At 34.5% G+C, this 27,244-nt stretch overlaps 1 pseudogene; it reads right to left on the bottom strand.

Moving 5' to 3' along the window:
* Nucleotides 1-709: 709 nt before the first annotated feature.
* On the bottom strand, nt 710-27,020 carry LOC149533557 (septin and tuftelin-interacting protein 1 homolog 1-like; annotated as a pseudogene).
* Nucleotides 27,021-27,244: the final 224 nt, after the last annotated feature.

The raw sequence follows: 27,244 nt of genomic DNA, 5'->3' as shown, positions 1-27,244 counted from the left end.
GTTGAAGACTTGCATTTGGAGGTCAAGTTTCATGAGGAGGGTCTAATCAAGCCATAAAGCTCATCATTGCATTTGGAGGACCTAAGGGAAGTTTTTTTTGACATAAAACACTTTATATTTTCCTTATGGCTTTATTTTCAAATTCTAGGGTACATATGCATTAAATATTCATTATTAGGAAAAAAAAAAATTTACTCCTTCTTTGTTCATAGATAAATAGGTTAAAAGCAAAAAAAAAAAGGGGGGGGTTGTTTTTATTTTATTAATGCTTTTCTTTTTACATATATAGATTTTTAAAAAAAATTAAAAATTTAATGGGGTTAGTTCAAATTTAAAATCAAAAATCAAAAAAGAAAATAAATAAATAAATAAATAAATAACAAAAAAAAATTATTAAAAAAAAAACAAAATAAAAAAATAAAAACAAACCAAAAATAAAAAATAAAATTATTTAACACTATTCTTTTTTTGGGCATAGGCACCTGCAGGCGCCACCAGCGATGGCACCCGCGAGCACCGCCCATGGCCTTACCACCGTGAAAACCCTCGCAAAGCACTGCCCCCACTTTCTCACCACTACCGCTGCTGAAGGCACTATAATTGCTTGGCCGCGGCACCAGCTGTAACTCATGGCTCTGCCTTGCATCCTCTTTCTGCAACCCACTCTACCTTCTGAGTGCGAAAGTCCCAAACGCCACTGTGGCCATTACTATCGAAAACCCCTCCTTCTCTGCTCGTCGGTGGTGTGAAACCCAATCGCGACACCTCTACTTTGCCTCGCCGCTATTCCTCGTGTGGATAACCACCGCCTCCCTCGCCCTAAACTTTCGCAATCCCCGTCGCTGCCTGCATCGCTCCCCCAACTCTGACGCCACTTACCTGTTCTCTCCCCAGTGGCTACTCCTAGCAACGCGCCAGTCAGCAACCCCCAATTCTCCCACGGATCATTCCACTGCCGCTCGCCCGACACCAAAACCCTCTGCGTTTGCTCCTCTGTTTAGCGGCAACCCTCACCACCGCCCTTCTCTGCACTTCCCTCCGCAGCCCTTCACTTGCCTTTGTAAAAACCCCCGCGAGCGGTACCTCTTCTTGGCCCTACCACTCCCCTTGCTACAGCCTCACCATTCACCACCATCGCCACCTCCTCCCGCCAGCCGTTGCTACCTTCTCCCCTTTTCTTACCTGCTCCAACGCTCCTCCTCCACTTTTGCCCTTTAGTTTTGTTTTAAAAGAAATTTTCTTTTGCTTTTTTTAAATATTAGGATTCAATTATAAGTTTTTGTTTTTGTTTTTTTGATCAACTTTATTCCTTTTATAAAACTTAATTCTCTTTTTTATATACAATGTAAATTTTCACATATCTTTTTAGCAAAAATGTCCAAAAGCAAAAAAAAAATTTCTTGACGTTCTCTTAACCATCAATTTTTTCCTCGCAGGTCGCTGATGTTAGCACTGCATCAATAGTCCACTTTCCTTTCTAAGCCATAAGGAGTAGTCTTCCATTTTTTGCTCATAACTTGAGCATACGAGCTCCATTTTTGAAAAACAAAATATCGTCGGAAAGTTGATTCTGAGCGCATCATCATGGTGTTGGTTTCATGAGATTTTGATGTTGTTTATATCTCTATTTTTCCTTTCAAAGATAAAACTTTGTGCTAACTCTTTCATTGCAGGGTTGTTTCACATTTTTTCCACATTTTCACTGCATTAACTTGTGTTTTTTGCAAGGATATTTTGATCACTAACCATATTGCTTACAGATTTTTGCTTTAAGTTTGTTTTGGAATGAACTTGTATGCTTAAACACTCGTCTTTGAATGCATGGTTAAATGCTAAAACAATCAAATTCAATCTTGAATGCCCTAAGGGAATTGACATGCATGTTTAGGGTAGCAAACATTTGGGCTTGGTGTTTAAAATGAACAATCACACACTCTTGAATGCCTTAAGGAAATGGACATGTATGCCTAGGCTAGATCACATTTGGAATTGGTGCTTAAAATGAACTCACACAATCTTGAATGCCTTAAGGGAAATTGATTTCATTTTCAACATTTTGCTTATGTACACGCTTGATTTTCTTTCTTGTTGACGAATCTGCATTTCATTTATGTTGATGACAATTTTAAGTTGGAAAGAACATTGTATGCTTTAAACACATGTGTCTTCAAGTAGATTACATAACCTAAAGTTTCATTTGGAAAAAATGCATGTCTTTTTGAACCCCAAGGCCACTTAGGTATTATCTCCTCTTGCGCCTTCAGGTGATCTTGGGTGCACAAGAAATAAGTGGTCTTGTTTTTCTTTTTAGGAGGCCTGCTTGGGGATTTCATCACCACTTGGGATGACCTCAACTCCAGTGTTCTAGTGGAGTATAAATCTTAGGAGGTGAATCAAAAGACACCTCTCTTGGAAGCATAATATTTTCACTCTTGGCTAAGCCCAAAAGAAATTTATACCTTTGGTAAGTGAAGGAGGAGATTTGGGTTACCATCTCCTCCCGGCTGTGTGGTAGTATTTTCTTTCATCTACAGATTTGGGCCTCACATACCTTGCATATATCGAGGATGCCCTTTAGTTGATCCTTGTACATCCTAGTCAAAACCTTATAGGATTGTTGGTGTGTTTGATGTTCTTGAGTGTTTGAAACACACTTGGCTTGTACATATTTCATTGTATATATTTTGCATCTCAAAATTGAAAAATCCAAAAACATCATAAAACATAAAAACCCATAAAAATCATAAAACTTCAAAAATCCAAAAAAATCAAATTTTTTTCAAAAACAACAAAAAAAAGTCTTGGTTTAAGATCTCTTAGTCAAGTTGTCCACATCAATTCCATGTCACTTCTTCTTTCCATCACATTCATCACCTTCATACATCTAGTCTTCATCATTCAAACCATTTTCTTGACATCTTAATCATCTTCATTCATCCAAATCATTCCCTCGTCATTCAATCTAAATCATAATCTTCATCCTAGTCATGCTTCATCATCATCTAGCTTCAATTTCCTCTGCCAATCTCATAATGCATTCATAATTCAATCCTTCACGTCATCATCATTCTAATCCAATCCCTTGTCAAATTAAATCATTTCTAACCAATTCTTAATTTGATCTATTTACATATTCCTCCACAATCAATCTTCCTAATTCCATTCATGTTTTCTTCTAATTCAACTTTTCATCAATCTTCTACTTTGGGCATAGGAGCATTTTCATGAACATTAGACTTTAATTCAAATCTAACATTCACTTGTTTGCAATCTCATAGGGTTTTTATCACATCAAATCAAACCCTAATCTAATCAAATCAAATTATATCCAATCAAATCAAATCCAATATCAAATCAAATTCAATCCAATCAATATCAAATTCAATCAAACCAACATCAAATCAAATCCATTTCAAATCAAATCAAGTCAAAGTCCAAAATTGCTCATGGTCCTAAGTTCATATTCCATCATCTTTCGTGACTCTACTTCTAACACCTATGGATTTAAATTTTCTTAATCAAATGGTTGATAATCTTCAAAGACAATATGGAGTTATACCTCTCGTTCAACCTACATATCAAATCCATCCCCAACACTTCATATCCAAATCTAATCCATCTCATGTTCATTATTCCTCTACCTTTTGACAAGGGAAATCCACCTGAGCATTACCCTTCAACTATGCACAATTCCATTCATAGCCCACACACTTCCTCAAACACAAATGCCCTTGCCATGGAAATGGAACAATTAAAGAATTATCTCCTAGCAAGTCAACAAAAAGAGTCAAACTTCCATGCCATGTGTCCTCTTCCCCCATGTTTCGAAGATCCTAGTCCTCATGTCCCATCCAACCCCAACCCTCCATGCAATCCCCTACCCATAGTTCCACCTTCACACAATCCTAATCCTCCAAAATCCACATCATCCCCACCTCGTAAGGGGTTTTTCACATCACTCTTGGCTAAGTGTAAAATTCAAAATGAGGAGAGCCAATCACCCAAAATGATACCCCTAATTCCATCTCAAGACCTTCCTCCAAAGCATGACATTATAGATTCCTCTTCTCCTCTATATCTAAGCATTTCTACATCCCATCATTCCCCTATCCCTTAAGATCCATTTATCCCTCCTTGTCCATTTCATGATCACCTTCCTAACCAAGATCAAGATATTCCATGTACTACACACCTTACTGATTCCACTCCATCTCCTAATGAAGTTCCTTCCACTCCATCCACTAATATTCCTCCATGTCAAGATCAAATCACCCTATCTCATGGCTCCATTCCCTCAATTCCATTCAATTATCCTATTCCATCTCATGATCCACACATTCTGCTTCATGATCACCTTCTAAGTCCAGGTCAAAGCAACCCTTCACTTCCCTTTCATGATCCCACCCCATCCCAAAATCCTATTATCCCTCATAATCCCCCTTGCAATCCTAATCCTCCACATGATCCTACCACTCATGAACCCCATATGCTTGGACTCGCATCTTGTGTTGAAAATAATAAGTATCCCATTGTAGAAAATATGGCTCAAGATGTTGGTACACCTTCCACTCCTTCCAAACCTAAATTTCCTCCTTCCAAACCTAAAGCTTCACATCATTCCTCTTCCAAATCCATTTTGGGACCTTATATCCATATTCCCATTCCTTCCTCATTTCCATCCATTCTAGGTCCTTATATTCCACCGCCAAATCCTTCATCCCTTCCATCCATTTTGGGTCCCTACATACATCCATCTACCATATCCATGTTTTCCCCTGCATCCCCTATTACAGATCAACAAAGGCACACATCCTTGACTTCCTTCCAATGTTCACCATCCATACTCTCTCCTTCATGCACCCATACCATAGCCAATGGAAGCAAATTGGATGCTAAAGAAAAAGAGCATAAAGCCAAAAATCCACAAAAGCACAAGGATCAACATGTCCCTTCTAAACGACATGTTCAAGAGAAGAAAAATCTGATCCAAAAAAAAATAAAAAGGCCACAAAGGCTGAAAATCAAAAATACAAAAATTTTGTGGATACCAAAGCTACTTTATGTAGCAATGAATCTCAAAGAAAGATTCACAATGACATCCAATTTTGCTAATCCAAAGGCTTCCCACATTCCTAAACCATCTAAGCTTCCATTTTCTAAATCCATTTTTGGTCCTTATGCCCCAAAATCCACCATCCTAAATCCATCACCTCCTTCATCCATTTTGGGTACCGATATCCCAAAATCCAAACTTTCTCCTACCTATCCTCCACAATTTCCTCCTTTCCATCACCCTTCAAGATGTTTGCCGATGATGATCTTTCCACTTACTTCATCCACTCATTCACACATCTTCCAACCTAGCATCCATCAACCATGTCTTTCTCCCAACCACTCCATCCTATTAATCCAAACCTTTTCATGAGCCATTTTCTTCCATTCACTATCCTACCAACATCTATGAGAACATAATACAAATTCCTTGAAAATAAAAAAGAAAAAGGAAAAGATATCAAGGGATCCCATCCATGTATCTAGGTGCTTGAGTCCTCCCTTTCTATCCATTGTCTTCCAATTCTGCTTATCCATCCATTCACTTTTCCTCATCCACTTGCACTCTACATTGGGGGCAAGCTCCATCTATACCAAACTTCCATACATATCTTCCATACTTTCATCTCCTGTTCATCATCCTCTTCCATCTTTGATCTTGACTTTCACTTTCCTTCCATCCATCTATGCACTTTCCATATCCCTTGCACATTATCCACACATTCATCCTACATACTTCCATCATCCTTCCATATCTTTGATCTTGACATGCTATCCATATCTTCCCTTCCATAGTCCTTGTCATTTTCATCCATTTTCCATCCATACTCCTACATATTTTCATCCCCCTTTCATATGTCCTTGATCTTGGTTATCCCATACCTTTCCTCCACTTCATATCACACTTTTTATCCATATCATTATCTCTTTTTCATACCCTCCCTCCCATATCCCTTATTCATTCCACTTTCATCCCATGCTTGTGATCACTACTAGAGGCACAATAACAAAACATTCATACATGCTTTGGAAGAGCCATGCCTTCTTTTCCTCCACACGCTAGCCTTCATTCCATCTTTCCAATTTCATGCATCCTTTCCCACCATATTTCCCTCCATTTTCATATCCTTGGTATAGGTCATTTGGACTCCTTCGAAACATGGCCCTTGGCTCCACATTTTCTGCTACCATATCATTTGGCCCCTCATATCCTTTCACTATTCCTTACATCCAACAACATCACATTACTTTTCCTCCATTTACCCTACCTTGACTCTCCCTTGTCATTGGTTCCATTCTATTCATTCTCTCTCACATTCATTCAACCCATTCATTTTATCCCTTCTCTCACACATTCATCAATCAATTCATTTCTATCCATTCTATATCACATTCATTCAATCTAATTCTTCTAATCACTTCAATCAAATTCATACTTCACTCAAATTTCCCTTCTTTTAATCCTTTCACATCAAATCGATTCTACTCTCATCATTCTTCATCCTATCAACATCATTCTTCCAATCTCATCCATGTTCATTCTTCTATCTACCATAAAATCAAAAAATCAAAAAAACATATCAACTATGCAATCAATACTAATTCAATAAATCTAATCTTGTAATCTTGTACATCAATCTTTACTCAATTCATCCATTTGACTTGATCAGCTGATAATCCATTGACCATATTCAAACATCATTATCATGGGATGAATCCTTCCCAATCCTTGGATGTGCATTACACTTAGCATTAGCTTTTCCATCCTTAATCAATCATCATCAATTAGTCCATTCATGGGTTTTAAGCTTGACTAGGGGCAAAATGGTCGTTTGCTTTTGGTCTTTTGTGCATGGTTTCTTGATTACTTGTATGCATTAGCATTTTTTGCATGTATTATGGTCTTTGCATCCTATTGTCCTAGGAATCATGATCTTCCATATCATGGTTTCATAAGGCATATGGTTGTATTAGACCCCTTTTTATCGTGTACTTGACACATTGTCATCTTGGTTCCTCATACCTTGGTGCATAGTGTTAAATACAATATCAAACTTAGGTTGTTCACGCCATTGCAGCATAACTCCCTTCCATCCTCTTCCTTTCCATTTTGATAGAACATTTGTGTTCTTCTAACCCACATGTCCTCTTGAGGGAGCATACCTTTCCACCCTCGTCATCCTTCCTCATCCTTCCATGACTGGGGCATCATGCTACTAGTCTTATCCTTTCAGCCACTATATTTTATTCTTCTTTGATATAACATTACTAATGCTATATCAAAGAGGGGCAAAATGTAGATGCCTAAATTTGTCCAAAACCCATTTCATAGTCAATTAAATAGATATTTATTATCTATTTAATTACCCTATGTTTAATTAAATAAATTTGCATTTATTTAATTATACTCGCCTTACCTTGATTTAAATAAACTAAGGTTTATCTAAATCCTAGCCATTCCTTCATTTAAATAAAATAAGGTGTATTTAAAGCCTAATCCATCCCCTTTAATTAAGTACTTCATTTACTTAATTAATCCCTTTCCTAATCCCACTAGGAATTAAATATTACATTTAATCCTATTTGAGCACATGGATCCTACCTTTAACCCTCACCGAACCTCACTATCCTACCTAACCCATCATGTTAAACCTACCCACTTCCTAATCATGCTTTCTTTGCATTATCATCCTAGCTAATCACCTCTTAATCCTAAGTGTGTTCTCACACATGTGTGGGGAATCCTCACACATGTGTGAGAGATGTTCACACTTCCCTCATCCCTCATGTCTTGCATGTCTCTTGCACACTTGTCCTCTTGCATGAGAGTCAAGGTATCTCACAAATGTGTGAGAAGCCATGCCTTCTCACACCTCTTACACACTTGTCCTCTTGCATGAGAATCAAGTTGTCTCACACATGTGTGAGAAGCCATGCTTCTCACACCTCATTGATCATGTCACCAGCAGAGGTTGCTCACACATTTGTGTTCATATTGCCCCCTTTGAATGGTCAAAACCCTAATCTACTTGGAGTCTACTTGGCCTCCACCTCATTAACACCTCATCAATCCTGAGAGATCCTAGCCCTCCATCTTGCATTCAATCTCAACCATCCGTTGCATCCATTTTCCTACAAATGGAGAGCCCTCTCCTCGTTTTCACAAGCACTATCTACCTTATTGTTATGCTACTGGACTTGTGAGAAACTACATCCAATGAGCAAGGAAATCATCTACACTTGATGGTTTCATAAGGTTTGCATAGTGATATTTTGAATGCTTTTATTCTCTTTTTTGTTTCATGTTTCTTATTTACATGTCTTCTTTCATATTTTGAGGTTTTGCATGATAATGTAGGAATGTGCATTAGTTGCTTAGTGTTATTTCCTTAGTTACATTTTTATGCAACACAAAAGTAATACATAATGCTATGAAAATAAGTAATGCTTCCTCCATTACCCCCACCCACCATGCACAGTTCCAAATTATTGGTGTCTACCAAAATCATTTGGCACAAGATCCTTCTCTTTAACAGATTTACAATACATTGGCAGTCAACCTGATTTTGTAAAGATCTTGACATAACAAGAACAAAAACATTTTACCTTCCATATTTAAGATTCTAAATTACTAAAATTTGTAAAAAAATCATCCAACTACCAATTTTGAAACAAAGAGAAAACCCAAATTAATACCAAAAGATGGGGTCAAAATGTAGGTAGGTTGTTCTTGCTACTAGAATTCAATAATTTTCCCCAAATCTATACTTCATGTTAAATAATTTCAGATTTATTGTAAATATAACCTCCAAAATATTTAGTCATTTGTTTAATTAAATCCAACCCTCTAGAAAAAACACACTTAACTACATATTTGAAACACAAGTGGCAGTTCTATTTGTTACTTATACTAACACATCTTATGGTGGATTCTAAATCATTTTATGAATAAAACTAACTTCATTAATCCAAAATCAATAGAATCTCAATGTAATCACAATAAATGTACAACCAAATGATTCAAAAATTTTTACCTAAACCAAAATATCTCATCTTCTATAGTCTAGTGACTTAGATTTATTCTCAGCAAAATATCAATGCTTTGAATATTCTACTTTTGCACTAGCACACCCAAAATAATATATCTCCAAATAGAACTTGTCAGTATTTTGAAACATCACAATTTCAAATTACCCCGATGAGAACAATATACATCTAAGGGTAGCTACTTCCCATTTGCAACATATCCTCTCAGACACCAGGCCAACTATAAGGCTAGAACCTTCTTCTACTTTAGGCTCTGCAAAACCTAGGCAGGTGGACCTTAGATTCACTTATATAGTACCAGTGCTATAACATACACTTGAATATAACAAAGCAAATAAAACCCTTAATCTTCTAACACTTATGCAAAGATCATAGACATGAAATAGCTAATGACATGACCTAAGATATCAATAAGCTAAGTAAAGGAATCCTTTCAAATCTTAAATGAAAAGGGAAATGGATGATTATAATTTTGATTTCAGAAAATTCCCAAAATATGCAGGAGTAAGAATAAATTGATCTTGTAGCCAATCAAAGCCTTATCTATTGGGAAATTCCATGAATCACACACATACATCTATGATACTATTGACATATTCCATACATCAAGATATCAGATCTATCTTATCTCTTTGTGAATCATACATTAGTGTTCATAAAGACCTCACTCTCATGAAGTATCCTTCTCCAATAACCACCAATCCTATCAAATACATTAAGCATTTACTTTTCCCTTTGTTCCAACAACAAAACATATTAGACATACAACTTTAAGGGGATGCAAATGAATCTTAGTTCGTTGTCCCTAAACCAAAAAATATTATAGATTATAGAGATAGGAGATGAGAATTAGATTGAAACTAAGGAGATTCTTGCTCATTGTATTCATTTCTTTGAAACTATACATTCAAGATGCATGTAAACAATTGGTAAAACCTCTAAATAGATCATAACTATCTATATTAGCTTAACTACTACTATTCACACAAGTGAAATATGTTGAAGAATGTGGTGGAATCATAGCTCTGGATCCAACAATGTGGTCTCTCAGAAAAATTGGAACCAACATTATGATCTCACAGTGAAAACAACCAACCCTTACAATGAATTAGAAAGAGAAAGATATAGGGAAGGAATAAAATCCAAGATCTAATCTAAAAGTGACATGTGTCCACTTGAATCTTCATTCTTTGCTATTTTAAAACATCTATCCTCTTCCTAAAACTAAAATCTGATATGATTTTCATCATTGTTATGTAACAAACTTGAAATATCTCTTCTTCAATGATGAAAACCCTTGTGTTGCCAAAATATCTAAAATGCTGATAATACCTTGACTCAACTAACTTGGAGGTAACAAAATTCACCCCTAATTACATTCATACTACCTCTTATGTTCATTTAATTCACCATTTCATTGAAAACCAAATCTAAATTGCCCTAACTGAATGAAACTAAAAAATGGATACTTGAGACAAAACCTTGAATAACTTGAACCAGGGGCCTCCTATGTGAAAAAAAACTCCAAAAATTGAAAGTTCATTCTTTACCATTTCTTAAAATATACAATATTACTATATTGGCTTACCTGAAATGCCCATAATCTTAGTTTGAATTTTAGGTCCTTGGCATAGCTCTATGACTGCATCTCATTTCAAATATTTAAATTTTTCTAAAGTTTGAACTATATATGATAATTAAAATTTATTTAAAAGACTTGATTGCACGAGAAAATAATAAAAGATTATTATTTTATGCATTTTGATTTTTCCCTCCAAATTGCCATTTGGGTCAACAAGCTTTGACTTTCCTATGACACATGTCACCACTAGATCAACCTAATTTTTGCATAGTCATCTAACACCCGTCACCTGGGTGCCACATGTCATATGATGGGATCAAGATAAGTAACAGAATGGACACAACAGGAAAGAGGAAAATTTTATTAACTATATAAATATGCTAATACATTCAGTATAGAGAAAATAGACTTCAAAACATGCCCTAAGGGCTTATAATAGTATAAATCTGGAGATAATTTCTCTTTTTAGTACCTCCTCTCAAACTCCACTCCGAACTACCTTTTACAATGCCAGAAATGTTCTTAAATAGACCCCAAAGAGTTAAGGAATAGGAATACACTCTAGAAAGTGCTAGTTGGCATCCACTGACCAAATAGAAGGCTCCAAAAGTCGCAGAAATTGGCACAAAATTAGAAGAATCTAGAAATGGTAACCAAACTTTCGTGAAGCGTAACTTTTGAACCGTAGCTCCAATTGACAAACCGTTTACATTTTTGGAAAACTCTCGAAGTGATCTATAGCCTTATGGACCAGCTTCACTCATTCCCCATTTTTTGGCCCTATTTGAGGTCATTTAATGCCCCTAACCTGACTTTGAAGCATTCTTAAGAAGTCTCCAGAAATTGAAAAACTGTGATAACTTTCAAATTGTGGGGCCTTTTGACCTGATTCTTTTTTTGGAATGCTCTAAATTACAATGACAATCATTTGACCAATTTACACCTTCTAGTTCACCAAAATGATGGCTCAATTACATACTCCTATTTTTTTGGCATTTACATGTATCCCAAGGTGATTAAAAAACTCTAACCCAGAACACTAATAGTGGAACTATGAGAGTTGGAACCTTTATTTGACCCGAATGGGTATCTAGAAATGAAAATACATGAAACAGAAACTAAGTCTAAAAACATTTTTTTAGGTGACACAAGATTGCCCTTATACCTCTAGATGCTCCTGCATCATCATACTACTATTGGTCTCTATTTTTCCACATGGTAGCCATGTCAGTAGTCATTATGTTGCCATCCTACTCAGCATGGTGCCATGTCATTGCAACATAGTGATGTCATGACATGTGACACCTCCTACCATGTCATCGCTTTGTCATCCTGCCATGTCATCAATTTCTATGTTGCATGACACCTCAGCAAGGTGCCACATCACTATGACATAGAGACATCATGACATGTGTCACTTTCTACCATGTTAGTGCCTCTAGAAGCATGCCACATGTAAAGTCCTCTACTAGGTGTCATTATTAGATTTGTCCACCTACATGCCACATGTCAACTTATGGTTGGTCCAAAATATCCTCATCATCATCTCAATTTACAAGTCTATCCAAAATTACCTCTAGATTTACCTCTAGCTATTCATGAGCCCCATGTGAGCATGATTGCCTTACCTTTGAAAAGATTGTCTTAAAGATACTTAACATTAGAGTGTTTGGATATTTAAACACTAGAAGATTTTGGTGCCTACTCAATGTAGGATAAAACCTTTACCTTCCAACTAACTGACTATGAGCTCCCACGACATCTTACATCTTCTAAACAAAACTTTACACTTTGAAAGTAGATTGGGCATAGGGAAAATGGATAGAAAAGAAAAGTAGTAAACTAAAAGATGTGCCTAGACCTTTCCAAGCCATGGTCTTCATGCTCTGATAGGCTTGCAACTAATTTTCTCTTTGTGTGCCTTAATATGGAGCTCTACCTCATTTCTTGCTGATATCCCTTCATAGGGGACACCTCAATATCAAATCAACCTCTACCTCCCAAATTTTATTCTCTAGTGCTCTTCCTTTCCACTCACAAAGTATTCTCTTTGAAGTCAATTTTTGAAGCCTGTCACTCTGTAAGATAGGACGTGGTCCACCTCATGGTTAGGTTTTTGTTGCACCAAAACTAGCATGGACATCTCAACTTAGATCTAACCCATCCTCATGAAATGAGTGCAACACACTTATAAAAAATTGGATGAACCCATTGAAAACTCAAGCTTGTATGCTCTTGAACTTGCCCACCTTGTTAACTATCTACCCTACTTTCTAAAGGGGGCCCATCATATCAACATGACAAACAAATAATGGCAAAGGGGTTTGACCATGCAACCCTCCCAATTTCTTGCCTACTCACACATGGGAAAATAAAAAATGTAAGGAAATATGGATTATTGGGAGGAAAAAGTCCCAAATGATAACATTAAGTCTCATTCAAATGGACATACTCTCATTTTTGGCTTCTTCCAAATCCTATGCCATCTTTTCACTATAAAACCATCGATTTATGAAAGAATTGATCTAGTTAGTATACCTTGTAGTTGTAGAGGTTTAATCCCATTCATTTTATAGTCATATCCCATCTCTCATCATATCCCAAGTTCACTATCAGCTTCATGGAAAGAGACCAAAGTAACGATGAACAATCAAGTCAATGTTAGAAGCATTAGAAACAAGATTGGGAAGAGTCACAGTCAATAATGAGGACTATAGCTAACAAGATTGTAGAATATTTGAGTAGTGGAGGATTTTTGTTTGATTTCTTCTTCACAAATATTGAAGAGTCCATCAATTATTTTTACTATACTCAAAATGATTTGTTGGAAGACTATATAGCATAGCTTCTCAAGGTTACCTGAAGCAGATTCTTCTCGGTGTTTCTTCACATACTTGGGTGAAATTTCATTGTCACTACTTGTTGACTTTTCAAAAGGAACAAGAGATTCTTCAAGACATTTTGTTCCTCTATCCTTTACTTTCAAAATGTCTTTTCTTTTTTTGAAGAAGGTTTAATGCCCTTTACTTCAATTGGTTCAACATTGGTTCGATTTCTCCATGTCAAAAACTACCTTTGATCATTCCTCCTAGAGTCTTTATCTAATAGATTTTCTTCACCATGATTTGCATATGTGTCACTGTCTATTAGAAAAACCTTGAGTTGGTTTGAAATCCATTTGACTGGTCAATGTCTTCAATCTCATTTATGCTTCTAATTCTACAATAACTTGGATTTTAATCTGATTAGATTAGTCAGGCCCTGAAGTTAATATGACTAAAAAAAACTTCATACTAAAACACATGACATCTCAAACTGGCTTACTAAACCTATCATGTTGAATAGAATCAAATTCCATCACTGCATCATCTTTTAAAACTCACTTTTAGCCCTTCCTGCAAACTATGAAATTTATGTCAAGAGGTCCTCTAACTGGCCTTAAAAATTGACCAAAATACCTGACTGAGCCTTGAAATCATACAAACTGATTCTTTATTTTTCATTCTTATAGCCTAAAAAATCTCGTATCATGATGATCACCAATCAAAAGATATTGAATGTCAAAGTTTCCTTTTCAGAAGTACTTGCAATCAAGCATGTCAGAAAATAATAAATCGCGTTCAGAATTGGCCTTTAAAACAATGAAAACTAACACTAGGGGCATGAAAACTGGACCATTAGTTCACTGTCATGAGTAGAGTATAAATCTATGATGAGGTCTCATTTTGAATAACTGGGAAAATTTGGTGAGTGGTCAAAGTGAGCTACACAAGATTGCAGAGCTAGGAATACTAGCAGAAAAATGGTTTTTGCAAACAAAATAGATCGAGAAAGTGTGCAGACGAGTTTCTCAAGATTTGTAAACTGACACACTTAAATGATTTTTAGAGTATAAAACAACAGTACAATCCATTTGATCTCACATGTCATAGATTCAAAGTTATAACATCCTGAATAGGGGTACCAACAAATCTGCACTTCTTGACACCATTAAAACATTATAAATTGCATATGGAATTGCATTCAAAAACTAGTCAAATAGATTTTTCATATGCTCAAAATTGAAACATAGCAAGTCTTTGAACTCTAGAATTAAATGCAAAAGGAATTATCTTATTTCAATCAACTGGGTCAAAGTTATAACTGGCCAAATATGGCCTTCCAGAATTTTGAACAATTTGCATCGGCACGACAACAATAAACAACCAACTTTGAGGGATTCAAAGCATAATCAAAACATGTCAAAATGACTTAAAATATGAAATATAGGTTCTTTGATATGGATATTAAACATGTCCAAATAAATGAGTCATGAAACATTACTAGGTACAAGATATTCAAATGAAAACTAGGCCTCCTATTGTTGTTTGACACGGGCAAAAATGCAGATTTTGAAATTGCTCAAAATGGAACTTCACAGAATGATTCAAGATGGTATTTAATCTTCATGGAATGCATAAAAATACTTAATTCAAGGTGTTAGAAACATTAAACACCTCTTAGGCCTCAAAAAGATAGTCAGGTACACATGCATTAAAAGAAACTCATAGGGCTTGATTTTTTAGAATCATACTCAAAATTAGGGCTTTAATTTTGAGTCCGAACACAACTCACTCAAATATTTTATGAGTTACATAGTTAATTTGACATTGTCATATTATTCCTTCAAAGGGTTTCATCTATGATTCATCTTAAAGCATATTCATAACAATAATTTGGAGCTCTTAAAACATAGAATATTATTTCTAGCTACAGTTCAACTATTTTCCTTAGCACATGGTGATGCTAATTCAGCTTCATTATCTCTTACCATACTAATTTATCTCTTCAAATAAAAAACTCTAGACTTTCAATTTATCTTCAAGTTCAATGTATTTCTGCATTTGGAATGAAAGCATGTAATATAGCAATGTTCTTAGCCAATACTTATAACTCACACTTTAAATTGGTACTAGCTATAATGAATCCAATATGGGTGTATCATCAAACCATTAATATAAATTTGAAATTATCAAATTCTAAATGATCACATACTAGTAATTTCTTAAGCATTCAATAGTAAAAACATTACACAAGTTGATCCCAGAGGTGATTTCCTTGGCAATTTAAGTCCACATCAACCAACAACATTACCACTCATCTCTACATCTAATAAATATCTTTCACCTCTTCTCTAACAATATGAAACTTTGGCTCTAATATAAAATCATGGGGAGATAGAGCATGTACAATAGATTAAGTAGATAAAATATAAAGGGTGTTTCCTTAAAAATATTTTCATTGCATTGACTTCTCATTCATTGATAATATTTGGTTTGATACATAATATTTTGTCTTGGTCACTCACATGCTATGAAAAAGGGTAACACCACCTTTATCAACTCATAACCAAAAACATAACAATGTGGAGATAAAAAGAAGAGAAAATATTTTACAAAGCATACATTAATACTTGAAAATCCTTACAAAATCTCCAAGATGAGAGAACTCTAACTTCTTACAATATGAGAAAGCTTCCAATATAAGATCTTAGTAAACAAAATAGCTCTTTTCTCTTTTTTGCCCTTCCATTTTTTTTCACTTTCTCTGCATCATATTGTTAATCGGCCTCTCTATGCCTCTCCTACTTAGGATTATAATGACTAAGTCTAACTAATTTAGAAATAAAAAATATATGTTTTAGATACTAAAATCTCTCTAACTAATCCTATTTAAATCTTACTATGATTCAATCCTAGAATCTCACAAGTGTATAACAAGATAAATTCATTACAACCAACTCTGTCCATTTAGACCTGTGACTCATCCTCTCTAGAAATTATTCATCAAAGTAGAGAACACTATTATTTACATCAAGAAATTATAATTTCTCATAAATGCCAAGACCACATTTTTAGAGCTTTTCCCTCCAAAAGATTGATGACTTGGAAGCTAGGATCCTCCTACATTACATAGACGATCATCCTACCATTTATTTTATTTCTCAAGTTTTTGAAGGAAATTTTATTTATGTGGAATGGTGATTGAACATATTCAAACATGAATTAGGGCCTTCTCAAGAATGTCATGATTTCCCTTCTTTTTACATAAGTTGCAAAGAAAAATGGAATGGAAAAGCTTACGTAAATTGGAGTCGAATCAATTTTTTTACAAATGCATACGAAGATTGAATTTTAGAAGGAAAGTAGAATAACAATTTTCTTCTATATTTTTAATTAATGTTAGGGGATTTCAGTAACATGATTTAAAACTAACTTTAATTGAATTTAATATAAATACTTACATGCATGCATAGATACATACATACACATATATATGTATGTATGTATATATACATATACATACATATGTGTGTGTGTGTGTGTATGTATATGTATATATGTGTAATATATACATACATACACACATGTGTGTGTGTGTCTATGTATTTATGTATGTATATATACAAAGAGATTTTTAAAGGTGCTTATTACATATTAGCACAATAGAAAAATTGATCTAGCTATATACATATTCCATAATCCAAAGAATAAAATAATAAAACTCACTCAACTCATGCTAAGTGACTTACCTCAAGATCCTACACAAAAATAATGCAGACCATGAAAAATGGGCAAAGTTCACAATAAATTTTACAAAAACATATCATAACAGATATTTTTAGAAAGAAACAAGCTCAAATCAATCCTTCAATCTATAGACAATAAATGACATTTTAGGGTTATTAAATTCTATTAGATTGGAAGATCAAATTGAATCTGCAATATTAGAGCATTCAAAATGATTAGACATGAGTAGTTGCAAGTAAGATGGTTATCATACTTGACATAAGGAATATTTGAGTTGCCTAATAGTTTAGTGAGCTTGTATTGTGGACAATGGTTTCTAGGAACTTTTTTAGGAGTGAGACATGTTTAGCCACATGCAATATAACCTATTAGCTAACAAGGGTTCAAAGGCATGTCATTCTCAGGAAATGAAAAAATATATAGATTTTCTAATGTACCTACTAACAAGGCTTTGAATTCATTTAGAATGCTTTTAAAATGATTTGCCATGTAATATAGCTAATAGAGAAAGTGCAGATGAAAAAAAATGGTTAGTAATACACTATTTTGATTGGTGAGAGTACATGTTTTTGGTATAGCTTTACATCATTTGGAAGAAGCTCTACAACATACCATTCCTATGACATTCATTTTCAGCTCCACAGAAATGTCACATATGATATTTTTTGAGCTTCATTTTAAAAATGTACATTTTTTCTTCATTTTATCTTTGGTTTATTAATGATTTCCTCCAATTCAATTACAATGCATCTGAACTAGTTGCTTCAATGATGTAATCACTCATCTATCTCCTGATTGTGCAAGCACTTGTTATTTTATAGAATCTAGATAGATATTGATTGTCCCACTTTAGGGAAAATTTGGTTGTCATGTTCTTGTGCATATGTTTCAATCACTTCCTTCAAACTCAACAGAGGTACACCCATGGAATTATTTAGGTGAATCCCACTAACCATGGAAGCTGCGGCTTGTAGTTAAGCATATTTTGTTGTTGCTTGTTACTATTGAAGTGCCTCAAATTGGCGTTGCTCCATCACCCTAAGATAGCTTGCATTCTCTCTAGCCCTAGGTTATTCCTTAGTCATATCCTCTATAGCTTGATTAATCATTTCAAGGGTTGTATTTATCTGACTTATTTTCCTCTCATTAGCAAGAAGCTTGGGGAGAAATAGTCCTTTCCACCCTCAAAACCACTATGTTACTTCATTAAAATAAGAATTTGAACAAAGCCAATGATAAAAAATATGTTGCCACTTTGTAAAAGATGATGCCTCCAATATTGCAACCATATGATAAATGGGAATAGAAGATTCTCAAGACACAACCTAGTTAAATTTCTCTATTTTCTGATTAACTAGATTGATTACAAATTCTTGTAGAACTATCATCAGATTAGGTACAATAAAATGAACAATTAGTTGGGAAAATACAAATTTTCAAGGTGATAAAATTGCATATGCAAATGCATCACTTGCATACCAAGAATGAAGCATATTCCCTTACTTATAATGCATGGTTGGATATAAAGGCTCCATACACTAGTCCAACAATGGAAGCCAAGGATGTAACCATGCATGTATTGACATAGTCTCCTTGCAAGGATCCCAAGTGTCTACTACTCTTGTTAATTTAGGCATCACTATATGATACTAATGGAGACACAACCAAAGACCAGAATAAACACACAGGGAAAGAGAAATCTTATTATCAATAAAAAATGCCCTATGGTCTTACAATAGTATGATTCTAGAGAAAGAAATCCTCCGCACAGTACCTTCTCTCTCACTCCATCGAGAACTACCTTTATAATTCCAAAAGTATTCTTAAATAAGCCCCAAATGGTTTAGGGTTAGGAATACATTCTAGAATATGCCAATTGGCATCCACCGCAAAACTAGAGGGTTCCAGAAGTCATGTTAGATGTGGGTGTAAAATTAGAAGAATCCAAAAATAGTAGTCCAACTTCCAGGAGCCATAACTTTTGAACTGTGACTTCGATTGACAAACTATTTATATTTTTGGAAAGATCTCAAAGTAATCTATAACCCTATGGAAAATATTTTCTTGTGACCATTTTTTGGCCCCATATGAGGCCGTTTAGTGCCCTAAATCTGACTTTGAAGCATTCTTAGGAGGTCTCCAAGAAAATTAAAACTGTAATAACTTTCTAACCGTAAAGCCTTTTGACTTGATTTTTTTTCTGGAGCATTTTAAATTACAAATATAATCATCTCTCCAACTTACACCCTCTAACTCACCATAATTTTGTCTCAATTAAAAAATAACTCATTTTCTACATTTACATGTATCCCAAGGTGCTTAAAGTCTCTAACCCAAAAAACTAATAGTGGAACTATGAGAGTTGGAACCTTTAATTGACCCAAATGGGTATCCAAAAATAAAAACACAATAAATAGAAACTATATCTATGAATTTTTTTAGGTGATAAAAGATTGCCCTTAAACCACTGGATTCTCTTGCATCAGATCCAAAATATTATGAAGTACTAAAGTCGACAGTAACTTCTCCAATGTCTTTAGAAAATGTAGCATAGATTTACTATGCCTTGGCTCCAAGGAATTTATAGTAGCTATTACTACTGGAACAATAACTTCAATTAAGAGTTGAGTGTAAGGAGTTGAAGAAGCAAGTTCTACTTCTATATAAATGCCATAATCATGAGGCTCATACCATTATAGAAGCCTCTGTCACAATGACATTACATCTAAGCTATGCAAAGGATGTTGAAGAGGTTCCCAACCTTGAAGCACTCTTATAAGAAATAGCAAAGCAAATGCAGATGGAATACATGATAAATTGCACAACTTGTAGTCCTCACAATATTTGGACTATAAATTCTTAAAGACACTTGTAAGAAATTGCAATATCATAGTACCTACTGAAAAAATTTCCTAAGTTCTATCTAGTGCTCCCATAACATCCTCTATGTTGTTTAGCTATTTTTTCTACCATACAGTCTCTTTCTAAAGTCACTCCTTTTCCTTCTAGTATATTGCCACAGACTCTTTCTCATGCCTTAAATTGTGTTTCAACTTCTAAATATCTGCCTATACCATATATAAAATCAACTTCACATTGTGTTATAACTCTAGCATAGGTGTTTGATCCTTGATAGCTTTTATTTCAACATTTGAGCATTCAAGTTTTCAAGTTTTCTCTTCATTATATGTTTAGTTTATCAATAATTTCCTCCAGTTTGATTATGGTGCATCTCAACTAGTTGCTCCAATGATGCAAAGACCCATCTATTTCTAGAGTATGCAATAACATGTTGTTTTATAGAATCTAGATAGATACTGACAATTCTAAAGCCATAAACTTGAAGACCATCACGTGTGAGTCCCATTTTAGGAAAAAAATGGATGTCATGTTCTTGTACATATGTTTCAATCACTTCCTTCAAATGCAATTAAGGTGCACCAATGGAAAAATTTAGGTGAATCACACTACCCATGGAAGATGATGATTATTGTTGAGCATATGTTGCTGCTACTTGTTGCTACTCAAATACCTCAAATTGGTGTTGCTATTACCCTAAGATAGTTTGCATTCTCTCTAGACCCAAGTTGTTCCACAATCATACCCTCTACAAAATGATTAATCATTTCAAGTGCTACATTTAGCTAACTTCTCATCCTCTTAGTAACAAGAATATCAACTTGAAATAATCCTTTCCACCCTAAAAATCACTATGTTACTTCATTAAAATAAGGATTTGAACAAAGCCAATGATACAAAACTTGCTGCCACTTTGGAAAAAATATTGCCTCCAACATTGTAACCATATGATAAAAGGGAATATAAGATGCCCAAGCCATAACCAAATTAAATTGGTCTAGTTTCTAATTAGATGGGTTGATTAAAAATTCCTATAGAATTATCATTAGATTAGGTACAATAAAATTAAAAATTAGTTGTTCCCAACTAGCAAGATCAAATACAGTTTAGCAAGCTGATAAAATTAATTATGTAAATGCATCACTTGCATGTCATGCATGAAGCACATTCCCCAACTTATAATGAATGGTGAGATATAAAGGCTCCATATGTTGGCCCAATAATGGATGTCAATGATGTAACCATACATGTATTGGTATAGTCTCCCTACGATGATCCCAAGTATCTACTACTATTGTTAATTTGGGAATCACTATATGCTTTAGAATGTTATGAATTACTAAACCTAGTAATAATTTCTCTCATATCTCCAAAAAATGTAACATAGGTTCAGGGTCCCTTGCAAAAGCCTCTACCATAATGATATTACCTATAAACCATGCACAGGATGTTGAATTAGTTCCCAACCTTGAAACACTCTTTTAAGAAATGGCAAAGAAAATGTAGATATAATACATGAAAAATTGCACAACTTGTAGTCCTCTTGATATTTAGATTGTAAATTCTCAAAGACACTTGTAAGTAATTATAATGCCATAGTACCTACCACAACACTTTCCTAGCTTCTATCTAGTGCTCCCATAATATCATCTATGTTTTCTAGTTGTTTTTTTCATGTAGTCTCTTTCTGAAGCTGCCCCTTCTCCTTCTGATATATTGCCACAAACTCTCTCTCCTACCTTAAATTTTGATCAAGCTTCTGAATATCTACCTCTACCATATCTAAAATCAACCTCACATTGTGTTGTAATTGTAGGATAGGTTTTTTGATCCTCGATGGTTATCATTTCAACATTTCAACATTCAATTTTTCTCTTCATTAAATGTTTTGATTTATCAATGATTTCCTCTAGTTTGACTATGGTGCATCTCAACTAGTTGCTCCAATGATGAAAGCACCCATCTATCTCTAGATTGTGAAAGCACTTATTGTTTTACATAATCTAGACAGATACTAATAGTTTTAAATCCATAAACCCAAAGAACATCATGTGTTCATCCCACTTTAGGGAAAATTTGGATGTCATGTTCTTGTGCATATGTTTTAATCACTTCCTTCAAACTCAATCGAGGTGCACTCTTGGAATTATTCAGGTGAATCCTACTACTCATGGAAGTCAAGGTTTATTATTGAGCATATGTTTTAATTGCTTCTTGCTACTGAAGTGCCTAAAATTGACATTGCTCCATCGCCTTAAGATAGCTTACATTCTCTCTAGCATAGGTTGTTCCACAATCATACCATCTATAGCTTGATTCATCATTTCAAGGGCTACATTTAGCTTACTTCTTATCCTCTCATTATCAAGAAGCTCGGGGAGAAATATTTATTTCCACCCTAAAAACCATTGTGTTACTTCATTAAAATCAAGATTCGAACAAAGCCAATGATACAAAACCTATTGCCACTTTCAAAAAATGTTGCTTCCAACATTGAAACCATATGATAAATTGAAATAGTAGATACCCAAGCCATAATGTAATTAAATTGGTCTAGTTTTTGATTAGTTGGTTTATTACAAATTCTTGTATAACTGTCATTAGATTAGGTACAATAAAATGAACAATCAGTTGTTCCCAGCTAGTAGGATCAAATACATTTTTCCAAGGTGATAAAATTACATATGCAGATTCATCACTTGCATGCTAGACATGAAGCACATTACCCAACTTATAAAAAATGGTTGGATATAAAGGCTCCATACTATGAACCAACACTAGAAGCCAAGGATGTAACCATGAATCTATTGGCAGAGTCACCCTATGAGGATCCCAAGTATATACTATCATTGTTAATTTGGGCATCACTATATAATCTAGAATGTTATGAACTACTGAAGTTAGTAGTAAGTTATCCCATTCCTCCAAAAAATGTAGCATAGTTTCAGCATCCCTTGACTCCTAGGAATTTGTAGCAATTATTCTCACTGCTGGAACAATAACTTTAGTGAAGACTTGAGTGTAAGGAGTTGAAGAAGCAAGTTTTTCTTTTGTGTAAATGCTATAATCACTAGGCTCATTCCCTTATAAAAGCCTCCACCATAATGACATTAGCTCTAAATGATGCAAAGGATGTTGAAGTGGCTCCCAACCTTGAAACACTCTTATGAGAAATGGAAAAGCAAATGTAGATGCAATACATGACAAATTACACTTGTAGTCCTCTCAATATTTGCATTATAAATTCTCAAAGACACTTGCAAGTGATTCCAATGTTATAGTACCTACAACAATATTTTCCTAGATTCTATCTAGTGCTCCCATAATATCCTCTATATTTTCTAGTTATTGTTTCTATTGTGCAATCTCATTTTGATTCCACTCCTTCTCCTTCTGGTATATTGCCACAGACTCTCTCTTGTGCCTTAAATTTTGTTCAAGCTTTTGGACATCTGCCTCTACCATATATAAAATCAACTTCACATTATGTTGTAACTTTGGCATAGGTTTTTTTATTCTTGATAGATTTCATTTCAGTATTTTAGTATTCAAGTATTCAAGTTTTCTCTTTATTATATGTTTGGTTTATCGATGATTCTCAACTAGTTACTTCAATGATGAAATCACCAATATATCTCTAGATTGTGAAAGCACTTATTTTTTTATAAAATCTAGATAGATACTAATAGTTCCAAATCCATAAACCTAAAGACCATCATATGTGAGTCCCTCTTAATGGAAAAATTGGATGTCATGTTCTTATGCATATGTTTCAATCACTTCCTTCAAACTCAATTGAGGTGCACCCATGACATTATTTAGGTGAATCCCAATTCCCATGGAAGGCAAGGCTTTTTGTTAAGAATATTCTATTCCTACTTTTTGCTACTCAAGTGCCTCAAATTAGCATTACTCTATCACCCTAAGATAGTTTGCATTCTCTCTAGCCCCAGGTTATTCTACTGTCACACCATCTACAATATGATTCATCATTTCAAGGGTTATATTTAGCTATCTTCTCATCCTCTCATTAGAAAATTTTTTAGGGAAAAATAGTTCTTTCCATCCTAAAAACCACTATGTTACTTCATTAAATCAAAATTTGAACAAGGCCAATGATACAAAATATGCTACCACTTTGGGAAAAATGTTGCCTCCAACATTGCAACCACATAATAAATGGGAATAGCATAATCCCAATCCATAACCCAATTAAATAGGTCTAGTTATTTATTAGTTGGGTTGATTACAAATTCCTATAGAAAAATTCTTAGTTTAGGTACAATAAAATGAATAATCAATTGTTCCCAACTAGTAGCATCAAATACAGTTTTTCTAGGTGATAAAATTGCATATTTAGATGCATCACTTGTATGCTAGGCATGAAGCTCATTCCCAAACTTATAATTAATGGTTGGATATAAAGGCTCCATATGTTGGCCCAATGATGGAATCCAAGGATGTAACCATGCATGTATTGGCATAGTCTCCCTGTCAGGCTCCTAAGTATCTATTGCTAGGGCATAATCCATAATGTTGTGAAGTATTGATGCCTTTAGTAACTTCTCTCATGTCTCTAGAAAATGTGGCATCTTTTCTCAGTACTAGAAGAATAACTTAAGTGAAGAGTTGAGTGTAAGATGTTGAAGAAGCAAGTTATACTTTTGTATAAATTCCATAATCATAAGGCTCATTCCCTTGCAAAAGTCTCTGCCACAATGACATTACCTCTAAATCAAGAAAAGTACATTGAAGTGGTTCACAACCTTGAAACACTCTTATAAGCAATGGTAAAGCAAATGCAAATGCAATACATGACAAATTGTATAGCTTGTAGTCCTCCTAATATTTGGATTGTAAATTCTCAAAGATACTTGCAAGTGATTCCAATGTCATAGTACCTACTACAATACTATCCTAGATTCTATCCAATGATCCTCTAGCTATTGTTTCTATCATGTAGTCTTTTTTTGAAGTCGTTGCTTCTCTTTCTAGTATATTACCATAGACTCTCTCTTGTGCCTTAAATTTTGATCAAACTTTTGAATATCTTCCTTTACCATATATAAAATCAACTTCACATTGTCTTGTAACTCTAGCATAGGTGTTTGATCCTTGATAGCTTTAATTTCAACATTTTAGCATTCAAGTTTTCAGGTTTTCTCTTAATGATATGTTTGGTTAATAAATGATTTCCTTCAATTTGATTACAGTGCATTTCAACTACATACTCTAATGATGCAATCAGCCATCTATCTCTAGATTGTGCAAGAACTTGTTGTTTTATAGAATCTAGATAGATAATAATAATTCCAAAGCCAAAAACCTAAAGGCCATCATGTGTGCATCCCACTTTAGGGAAAAATTGGATGTTATTTTCTTGTGCATATGTTTTAATCACTTCCTTCAAACACAAATGAGGTGCACTCATGGAATTATTCAAGTGAATCCCACTAGCCATGGAAATTGAGACTTGTTGTTGTGCATATTTTGCCACTTCTTGTTGCTACTAAATTCCTCAAATTGGTATTGCTTCATCACCCTAAGATAGCTAACATTCTCTCTAGCCCCAAGTTGTTCAACAATCATACCCTGTACAACTTGATTCATCATTTCAAGGGCTACATTTATCTAACTTCTTATCCTCTCATTAGCAAGAATCTTGGGTAGAAATAGTCCTTTCCACCCAAAAAATCATTGTGTTACTTCACTAAAATCAAGATTTGAGCAAAGCCAATGATACAAAACTTGATGCCACTTTGGAAAAAATGTTGCCTCCAACATTGCAACCATATGACCAATTGGAATAGAAGATGCCCAAGTCATAACCCAATTAAATTAGTCTATTTTTTGATTAGCTGGGTAGATTAAGAATTCCTATAGAACTATCATCAAATTAGGTACAATAAAATGAACAATCAACTATTCCTAGCTAACAAGATCAAATATAGTTTTCCAAGGTGATAAAATTACATATTTAGATGCATTAATTAGATGTCAAGCATGAAGCACACTCCCCAACTTATAATGAATGGTTGGATATAAAGGCTCCATACACTAGCCCAACAATGGAAGCCAAGGATGTAACCATACATGTATTAGCATAGTCTCTCTCCTAGGATTCTAAGTATATACTACTATTGTTAATTTGGGCATCACTGTATGATCCAAAATATTTCTAAGTACTGATGTCGTTAGTAACTTCTCCCATGTCTCTATGAAATGTAGCATACATTTACAGTCCCTTGGCTCCCAAAAATTTGTAGTAGCTATTCTCACTACTGGAAGAATAAATTCAGTGAAGAGTTAAGTGTAAGGAGTTGAAGAAGCAAGTTTTTCTTCTATGTAAATGCCATAATCACAAGGATCATTCCCTTTTAGAAGCCTCTACCACAATGACATTACCTTTAAACCAAGCAAATGATTTTGAAGTGGTTCCCAACCTTGAAACACTCTTATAGGAAATGACAAAGAAAATGCAAATGCAATACATGACAAATTACACAACTTGTAGTCCTCCTAATATTTGGACTATAAATTCTCAAATACACTTGCAAGTGATTCCAATGTCATAGTACCTACTGCAACACTTTCCTAGATTCTATCCAGTGCTCTCATAATATCCTCTATGTTGTCTAGGTATTATTTTTGTCATGCAGTTTCTTTTTGAAGCCACTCCTACTTCTAGTATATTTCCATAGACACTCCCTCATACATTAAATTATTATCAAACTTCTAAATATCTACCTCTACCATATCTAAAATCAACTTCACATTGTGTTGTAACTATGTCATAGGTGTTTGATCCTTGATAGCTTTAATTTAAGCATTTGAGCATTCAAGTTTTCAAGTTTTCTCTTTATTATATGTTTTGTTTATCAATGATTTCCTCCAATTTGGTTACAGTGCATCTCAACTAGGTGCTCTAATGATGCAATCAAACATCTATCTCTAGATTGTGCAAGCACTTGTTGTTTTACAGAATCTAGATAGATACTAATAGTTCTAAAGCCTTAAACTTGAAGGCCATCATGTGTGACTCCCACTTAAGGGAAAACCTGGATATCATGTTCTTGTGCATATGTATTAAAATGAATTATTAACATTTCTCTATATTTTTATTGTATTTATATGT

The sequence above is a fragment of the Cupressus sempervirens genome, chromosome 10 (assembly GCF_028749045.1).
Source record: "Cupressus sempervirens isolate cs-2001-9-10 chromosome 10, ASM2874904v1, whole genome shotgun sequence".
Lineage (NCBI taxonomy): Eukaryota > Viridiplantae > Streptophyta > Pinopsida > Cupressales > Cupressaceae > Cupressus > Cupressus sempervirens.
The sequence above is the reverse complement of the archived record's forward strand: the minus strand, read 5'-3'. Positions and strand labels throughout refer to the sequence as shown.